Source organism: Microtus ochrogaster, chromosome 26 (assembly GCF_000317375.1).
Source record: "Microtus ochrogaster isolate Prairie Vole_2 chromosome 26, MicOch1.0, whole genome shotgun sequence".
NCBI lineage: Eukaryota > Metazoa > Chordata > Mammalia > Rodentia > Cricetidae > Microtus > Microtus ochrogaster.
This window is the reverse complement of record NC_022025.1, coordinates 5793819-5801564: the sequence shown is the minus strand read 5'-3', so window position 1 is coordinate 5801564 and position 7746 is coordinate 5793819. Positions and strand designations below refer to the sequence as shown.

Sequence of the window (7746 nt, the reverse complement as noted above, 5' to 3'; positions counted from 1 at the left end):
ATGATTGCTAAACTATTATTATTATTTTTCTTCACAAATACTCAAAATATCTTCTAAAAAATCTATTGGACTTTTAAATAGTAAAAATGGTAAAAAAAAAAGTATAAATAAATACACTGACACAGCCTTTTTCTTAATTGGAAATATATTTTTCTCCATACAATACATCCTCACTATAGTTTTTCATACCTCCCTTTGTCTAAGCTCCCTCTACCTCCCCTCCCTTTTTCAGATCCACTCCTCTCCCATTTCCCTTCAAAAGAAGTCTTCCAAAAGACAACCAAAAAGGATAAAACAGGGTACAGTAAAACAACACAAAAGTCCTTGTATCCTCATGGACAAGGTAAACCAATTTGAGTAAAAGGGACCCAAGAGCAGGTAATAGAGTCAGAGCCATGCCTACTCTTACCATTAGGCGTCCCATAGAAACACAAAGCTAGCAGTCATAACATATAGATAGAGGACACGGTACATTCTCGAGAATATAGAAGGCTGCACATGGCACGTAGAGTATGTAGAGTGATTTATAACAGTGTTTGTTACTGACTTGATATTTGAATTCTCAAGGCGATGAGAACATCACTTTTCTTGGTAAGGAAATAGCACACTTGACAATTGTCAGAAGGCATTTCTATGAGTTTTTCCAAATTAAAGAACAAATTCTTTGATCTTTAAGTGATCTCATAACAAAAGTGTAGGGAGAGTGAGTAGAAATAAAAGATAGTTTTATTTTGAAAAATATTAATAACTGATGCTGAAATGATAATAATTAATTCTCTGTAGTGTCTTGAACCAAAATTATAGAGTAGCAGACTTTGAACTTTAAGAACTTAAATAATTATTCAACATTTTATTTTCTGTTATTATTTCTGATTGTGCAGTATTTGTAATTACCAATACTAATTGCATTGAGCACTTTTCCTTGCATTTACTTGTGATACACATGCAGTAGTCAACTACAATAAGCTTCCCATTGTTTTTCTAAATTGCTTTTGTAATGTTGAAATTCAAGAAGATTTTGTGGGTTTAGGAACTATGTCTTTTATCAGAAAGCTGTTTTGCAAATATTTTCTCCCAATACAGCTTTTCACTTTTTTAACAATATCTGTTGTGGCTTGTTTTATAGTTTCTATAAAAGGCTATTTTTCCATACTAAGCCTAGACTCTTTTGCACAGTATCAGCTGTTTATCTCTATGTGGGTCTACTTCTGTTCTTCTGCCCCATCCATGTATTAATGTGCCTTTCCCTCATGTACTTTTGGTAAGTTGTGTTTGTTCTTTTGCTAACATTATCCACTTGCCTACTGTGTCATAATAACTTTTAAAATGAGATATTATTGTTTCTATATATTTACTGTCTTGTTTTAGCATGCTAGCAAATCTGTTTTTGTTTTTTTTTTTTTTTTTTTTGATGAACCATGTTAGAATTGGATTTGATCCTTAGGTCAAGATAGGAAGAACCAACAACCTAATATTAATAAACTTTAATTCATTACCATGATTAATCATTTCCCAATCATTTTTTAACTATTTCTGTGGGTATTTTCAAAAGTATGCAGTATTGGTTACAATACATTTGTACCCTTTATTTCTAGCTCAGTTCTACTATGGTCTTGGCCATACATTTTATGATTTCTGTATCATTCCATGTTTTTCCTAAGTTATGATCTAGACTATATCTCAGTGGATAAAGTTTTATTAATGCTTGCAAATATTTTAATATTGTTAAGATAAATTCTGAATTATATTGATTTATTTTACAAGATTCACAAAATTTCATTTTCTATGTTTTTAACTTTTATAGTACAATAACACAAGAATTAGAAGATTAAAATTGTTAGGTATTTAATGTCACAGCATATATTATTATAAGATCAATTGAGATCTTGAAAGAGAGAATATAATATTTCATTTGAATGCATTTAGAAATATTTATTCTAGTGTGTGTTAATGGGGTTCACAAGAAACACAGTAAATAAAATTGACAAAATACCCTTTTAAGATTTGGAGATAAAATAAAGGAGATGTGGTAAGATGGCATATCAATAGTTGATGTGGGAGGTGATATATGCTATGATTATTTCTTATTGACATTGATTAATAAAGAAGCTGTTTTTGGCCAATGGCTTAACAGAGTAATGTCAGGCTATAAAAGATATGGAGAGAGAGTAGAGAGAGTCATAGAGAAGCCATGTAGCCCCACCATATGGAACTTTATCTCGTAAGCCACAGCCACATGTTGATACACAGATTAATGGACATGGGTTAGTTTAGCATATAAGAGCTAGCTAAAAATATGCTTACTCTATTGTCCAAAGAGTGTTTTACAAATAATATAGTTTCTGGGTGATTATTTTGAGTCAAAGCAGTCAGGAACAAACTAGCATCCTATGCCAACAAATAGTTATGGGGAAATGACAGAAAACACCCACTATAGTTTGAAAGTTATTTAAAAATCTATTCAGTAGTTCGGGAAACTCACAACACTAAAATGGTTATGCTTGTCACATTCTTGAGGTCCATAGGAAAGTCATTTAAAGAACAAAAACATAACCAGGACTCATCTAGATGACCCCATTAGTCTTTTATAATGACAACTGAAGATTTCCTAATAATCCACCAACAGTTTTTGGACTGTTAAATGTGCCCTTTCATGAAATCCTCTCCTCCTTTCATGTCAATTTGAATATATATTAAACTATTAAATACTAGCCTCTCATTTGCTCTTCTGAATGTCAGCTACAAGATCCTTAAGTATCCAGAGGTCATTAATGTTAAAAGAAATAAGTTCTTATAGTGATTCTATTTGAGATAGATTTCTAAAAGTTGATTGTAAGATACTTAAATTTTCATGTGCCTTGCTTTGAAACATATTTCACTTTTTTCTTTCTTAAAGTCATACAAAAAATATTATTCCATATTTCAGATTTTACTATTTATATTTCAACTGTTTAGAAACAGTTTAGAAATACTTACCCTGGCTTATAACTAGTATGAATCTATTGTTTTAAAAAGGGAAAATAAAGTTTATCATAACTGGACGTCTTTAAAAGATTATCATTAAAAACTACATATATACAAATACAAAAAACAGACCAATAAATTTCTTGTTAGTAAAACAAGATGCATAAAATATTTTAAAAAACACAAAGAAATAAAAATATTCTCATTTCTTTCATGTAGACCAAGTAAGGAAACTGTAATTTCAGTGATTCTTCCCGCTTTGAAATAAAGACAAAAGGAATGTTGCAAAGAATATCTAGAAGTTCATAATGGAAGTGATGTTTTATTCAAACACCTCATTTCCTTTGTGATGTCTTTGAGTATTGCTCATGCCATTAAGCTTGGCTTCTTTATTCAATTATCTTTCGGAGGAGAAATGGTTGCCCAGCATTGAACTTGATCCCAGAATAGAAGGTGGCTAAAGTTACCCCTGACTAATGTGACTATTGTTCTCCTTAAAACAACCCTCAGAATACTATTTTTTTTTCAGATTTATAGTTTTTCCCATCAATATTACAAGTTCTTTAGTACTGATATCAATACTTTTGTGGAATCAGAATATAAAGTTAGATTTATTGACTTTATAGAAATCAAATATTGTCTCATAAAACTTAATGACTTATAAAATAATATTGGCTTCTCAGATATTTTAGGCACTGTTACCTTTTTTTTTATCATTTTCATGTTACTCACTTGGTGTAATAGGTCATATTCTCTGCTCCCACAGGTTTACATCAAACTTCATTCTTAAATATCCTCTTTCACAGTCTCTTCTGCACTTTTTTCCACCTTTATTCTCTCAAACAGTCCTCTTTCACTGTCCATATCATTTTTTGTGAAATAGATTATGTGCATAAATGAAAACATATGGTAACACTACATGTTTTAATGATACCATGCTATTAGAATTGGATAAAACATAAAATATTTCAATTTCTCAAAATATATGTCATATGTATCAAAAATATTTAATATTTTCTTTATTTTGTAGAAGTAAATTAGTCATCAAAAGTAGTAATAATTATGTATATTTACTGTCTCCGTTAGACTTTCTATTGCTGTGAAGGGACATCATGACCATGGTAACTCTTATAAAGGAAAACATTTAATTGGGCAGCTTATAGTTCAGAGGATCAGTCCATTATCATCGTGATAAAACATGGCAGCATCCAGGCAGACATAGCGCTGGAGAAGTAGTTCAGAGTTTACATCTTGTGACAGCAACATAAAGTTGTCAGTCTCACTAGGCATGTCTTATGCATATATGAAACCTTAAAGTCCACCTCCACAATGACACTCTCCTTCCAGCAACACCACACCTACTCCAACAAGGACACACCTCCAAATAATTTGACCCTCCTTGCAGGCCATTTCTTTCAAACCACCATATGTACTATATTTTTAGTGGTATTAAAAGCTGATAGACATTTAGGCTGATTAATATCACCACGAGATCTTATTTCCCTGCAAAGAAAAGCAAAGATATATAATTTGCTGTCAAATGGCTTGGCTTGAATAAATTATATTCAGTAAAGTAACCCAAACGAATATCTTCCGTTATTTGTGGATCATTTATTTTTCTTTTTGAAAGTGAGAAGCCATAGCCTTTTATTTTGCTAAGGACATGGAGGATTAGGGCTTCTACTCTATAAATTAGGGAAGGCTGAGGAATGCTTGCAAAAGCTTTGCACAAAGAAGTGCTGGTAGAGACTTTTCTTTTGGTGGAAATACAAACTCTGTCTCTGTAACATCATGGGTGCTGGTGATACCATGCCTGTGGCCACTTAAACCTCAATGGCCGGTGGTATCATGGTATCTTGCTACCAGGGCCGCGGTGGTATACTCTCTGAAGGTTATTATGCTGATCCGGCTTGTGTGGTTGTGACTGTCCCATCAGTACTCCCAAGGGTATTTCTATCTCCTTGTGGACACTATCTTCTTCCTGTATGGGTCTGGTCAGGGTCACTCTCAGAGCCCAGCATCCTCTTCATCCTCTTCCTCCTCCTTCAGGTCTTCCAGAATGAGATGGTCCAGGTCATCCAGGAGACTGCCTTGCCTTAGGCCTGAGGCCACTGTGGAACTGCTGTTGATGTAAGGGCTGCTGAAGTGCTTCACGCTAGGGAGATGGTTCTGCTTCTTGCTCTTGGGGTGGGCACAGAAAGTCCCCGGCACAGGGGGCGCTCTCTGATTGAGGCAATCTGCAGTTGAGAAGAAGCGGGTATGTGTGCTACTCCGCTTCAAAACACGGCCCCAGCATTGAGACAGGATCCGAGTGAGAAGCCGCACCCATAACAGGTGATGGGTGTCTCATCTGTGCCTGGCCATGCAAGTTGTGTTGACACTTTGGTCAGTGGAACTCGGTCAACCCCACATCTTGTTGGTTCATAAAGCTTCTGACACTTGTGACACCTTGACATCTCCTGACTCTCTGACTTTGCGAGCTTAAGATGGAAAACCTCTAGAAGTGTTGGGGGAGGCTGTTTTTCGTTTCCTGGCTGTGAATAATCACACAGAAATCTATATGAAATAAAATAGTGTTTGGCTAATAGCTTAAGCTATTTCTGGCCAACTCTTATATCCTAAACTAACCTACCTCCATTAATCTGTGCATCACGATGAGGTCGTGGTTTACCGGCAAAGTTTCAGCAGGCTCTGGTGGGGGCATCTGTCTGGAGGGATCTACACAGCTTCTCTCTGACTCCACCAACTTTCTCCATCTTTGTTTGGATTTCCCACCTGGCTTTTCTCTGTTAAGCCATTGGCCGAAAACAGCTATATTTGTTAACAATTAAAAGCAACACATTTACTTCCCACACCATAGAAGCTAGGAAAATAGAAGAAGTCTTAGGGGATGAGAGATCATAAAATATAGAAAGAATATAAAATTATGACCATCCTGGGATTGAGAATGTTTAGTAGGGAAGAGGTAGGGATAAGGATGTAAGGAAGAGGAATCTATGGGGAAGGTAAACTATATTAAAAGCCCTATGCAAACCTACTCTCTTGCTACCACATTTAAAAATATATCTAATAATTAATAAAGGCAAATTTTATGGGAGATGCCCTTCATGGCTTGGAAAAGCTGCTCCCAGAAGTTACAGGTAATTAAACAAAAAACTCTATGTTTAGAGTGGGATACAGCTTTATGAATTATTGATCAAGTAGTTCCCAGGTTTCCCCAACGATATAGCCTGTTTTCATTCCTCTTGGTATCCCACTAAAATTATATAATAATGTATTATTGCTGAGGATACTATACTTTTTATTTTTATAATATAGACAAAACAAGTTTAAATGTAGTTTGACGTTAACCTCACTCTTGACTATCTTTAATATTTTCAGAGGATAGTGTGAAGAATTTTGGAAGACACTAATGATCTTGCCAAGATGTGTATTCATAAGACAAAGATTCCAGATACAAAGTGTCTACCTGTTTGATAAGAGCAATAAGTATGGGGATAACCAAATAGTCTCTGATTTGTTTTAAGTATGTGTGCCACAGGAGTGAATCTATGCTTTTAAGGAAATGAATAATGCTGTTAAATTAAATTGATGCAATGACAACCTGCCTTCAAAATATGATTACACATAAATAAACGTTATCATCATTGATGAAATAAAATTACCTTTCCAGTGAACAAGAGAATGAAGAAATACATGGCTGTATAAATACTGAAAATAGTCACGGGAATGAAGGAAAATAGTCATGGGCATAAAGAAATGTATGACTGCATGGTGTATTAAGAATAGTCAAGGGAATGAAGGATTGTATGGCCGCGCGAGATACTGAGAACAGTCGTAGATAAGTTTTCAGTCCTAAACAAGAACTTTTGACCATCTCTACATTTCAGAAACTACTGCAGAAGAGGGAATTATTTTTAAAAAGTAAGAGATAGAAGATATGAAAAAAGGTTACATACACAATTTCATTTGGTAAGCAAGGCATGGCCAATGCGTTCATAATCTCACAGTATCTGCAGATTCATGCACAGGCTGTGAAGAAGAATGGGCCATTAGATGTCAGGCATATACAGAAAATGAACTCTGGAGGTTCTACTCCTCACTGAAAGTTATTTCTTAATGATAGATTCAAAAAAAAACATTGAAATTACCACCTTCATTTGTATTAATTGCTTTCTGTTCTTGTCATTGCCATGACCAAAAGCAATTTATGGAGGAAAGTATTTTTTTTCTTTTCATTTTATTGACAAAAGGAAAAAAAAAGTTTCTGCCTCCTCCCAGCCTCTCATTTCCCTCCCACTCCTCCCACCCTTCTCCCCTCCCCCCACTCCTCTCCCCCTCCCTCTCCAGTCCAAAGAGCAGTCAGGGTTCTCTGCCCTGTGGAAAGTCCAAGGTTCTCCCCCCTCGTCCATGTCTAGGAAGGTGAACATCCAAACTGACTAGGCTCCCACAAAGCCAGAACATGAAGTAGGATCAAAACCCAGTGCCATTGTCCTTGGCTTCTCATCAGCCCTCATTGTTCGCCATGTTCAGAGAGTCCGGTTTTATCCCATGCTTTTTCAGTCACAGTCCAGCTGGCCTTGGTGAGCTCCCAATAGATCAGCCCCACTGTCTCAGTGGGTGGGTGCACCCCTCGTGGTCTTGACTTCCTTGCTCATCTTCTCCCTCCTTCCGCTCCTCATTGGGAGCATGGAAGCACAATTCTTTTTTTTTTTTTTTTGGATTTTCGAGACAGGGTTTCTCTGTGGTTTTGGAGCCTGTCCTAGAACTAGCTCTTGTAGA

The 7746-nt window shown here is 35.6% G+C and overlaps 1 pseudogene; it reads right to left on the bottom strand.

Moving 5' to 3' along the window:
* Window positions 1-4971: 4971 nt before the first annotated feature.
* Window positions 4972-5668, bottom strand: LOC113457405 (annotated as a pseudogene).
* Window positions 5669-7746: the final 2078 nt, after the last annotated feature.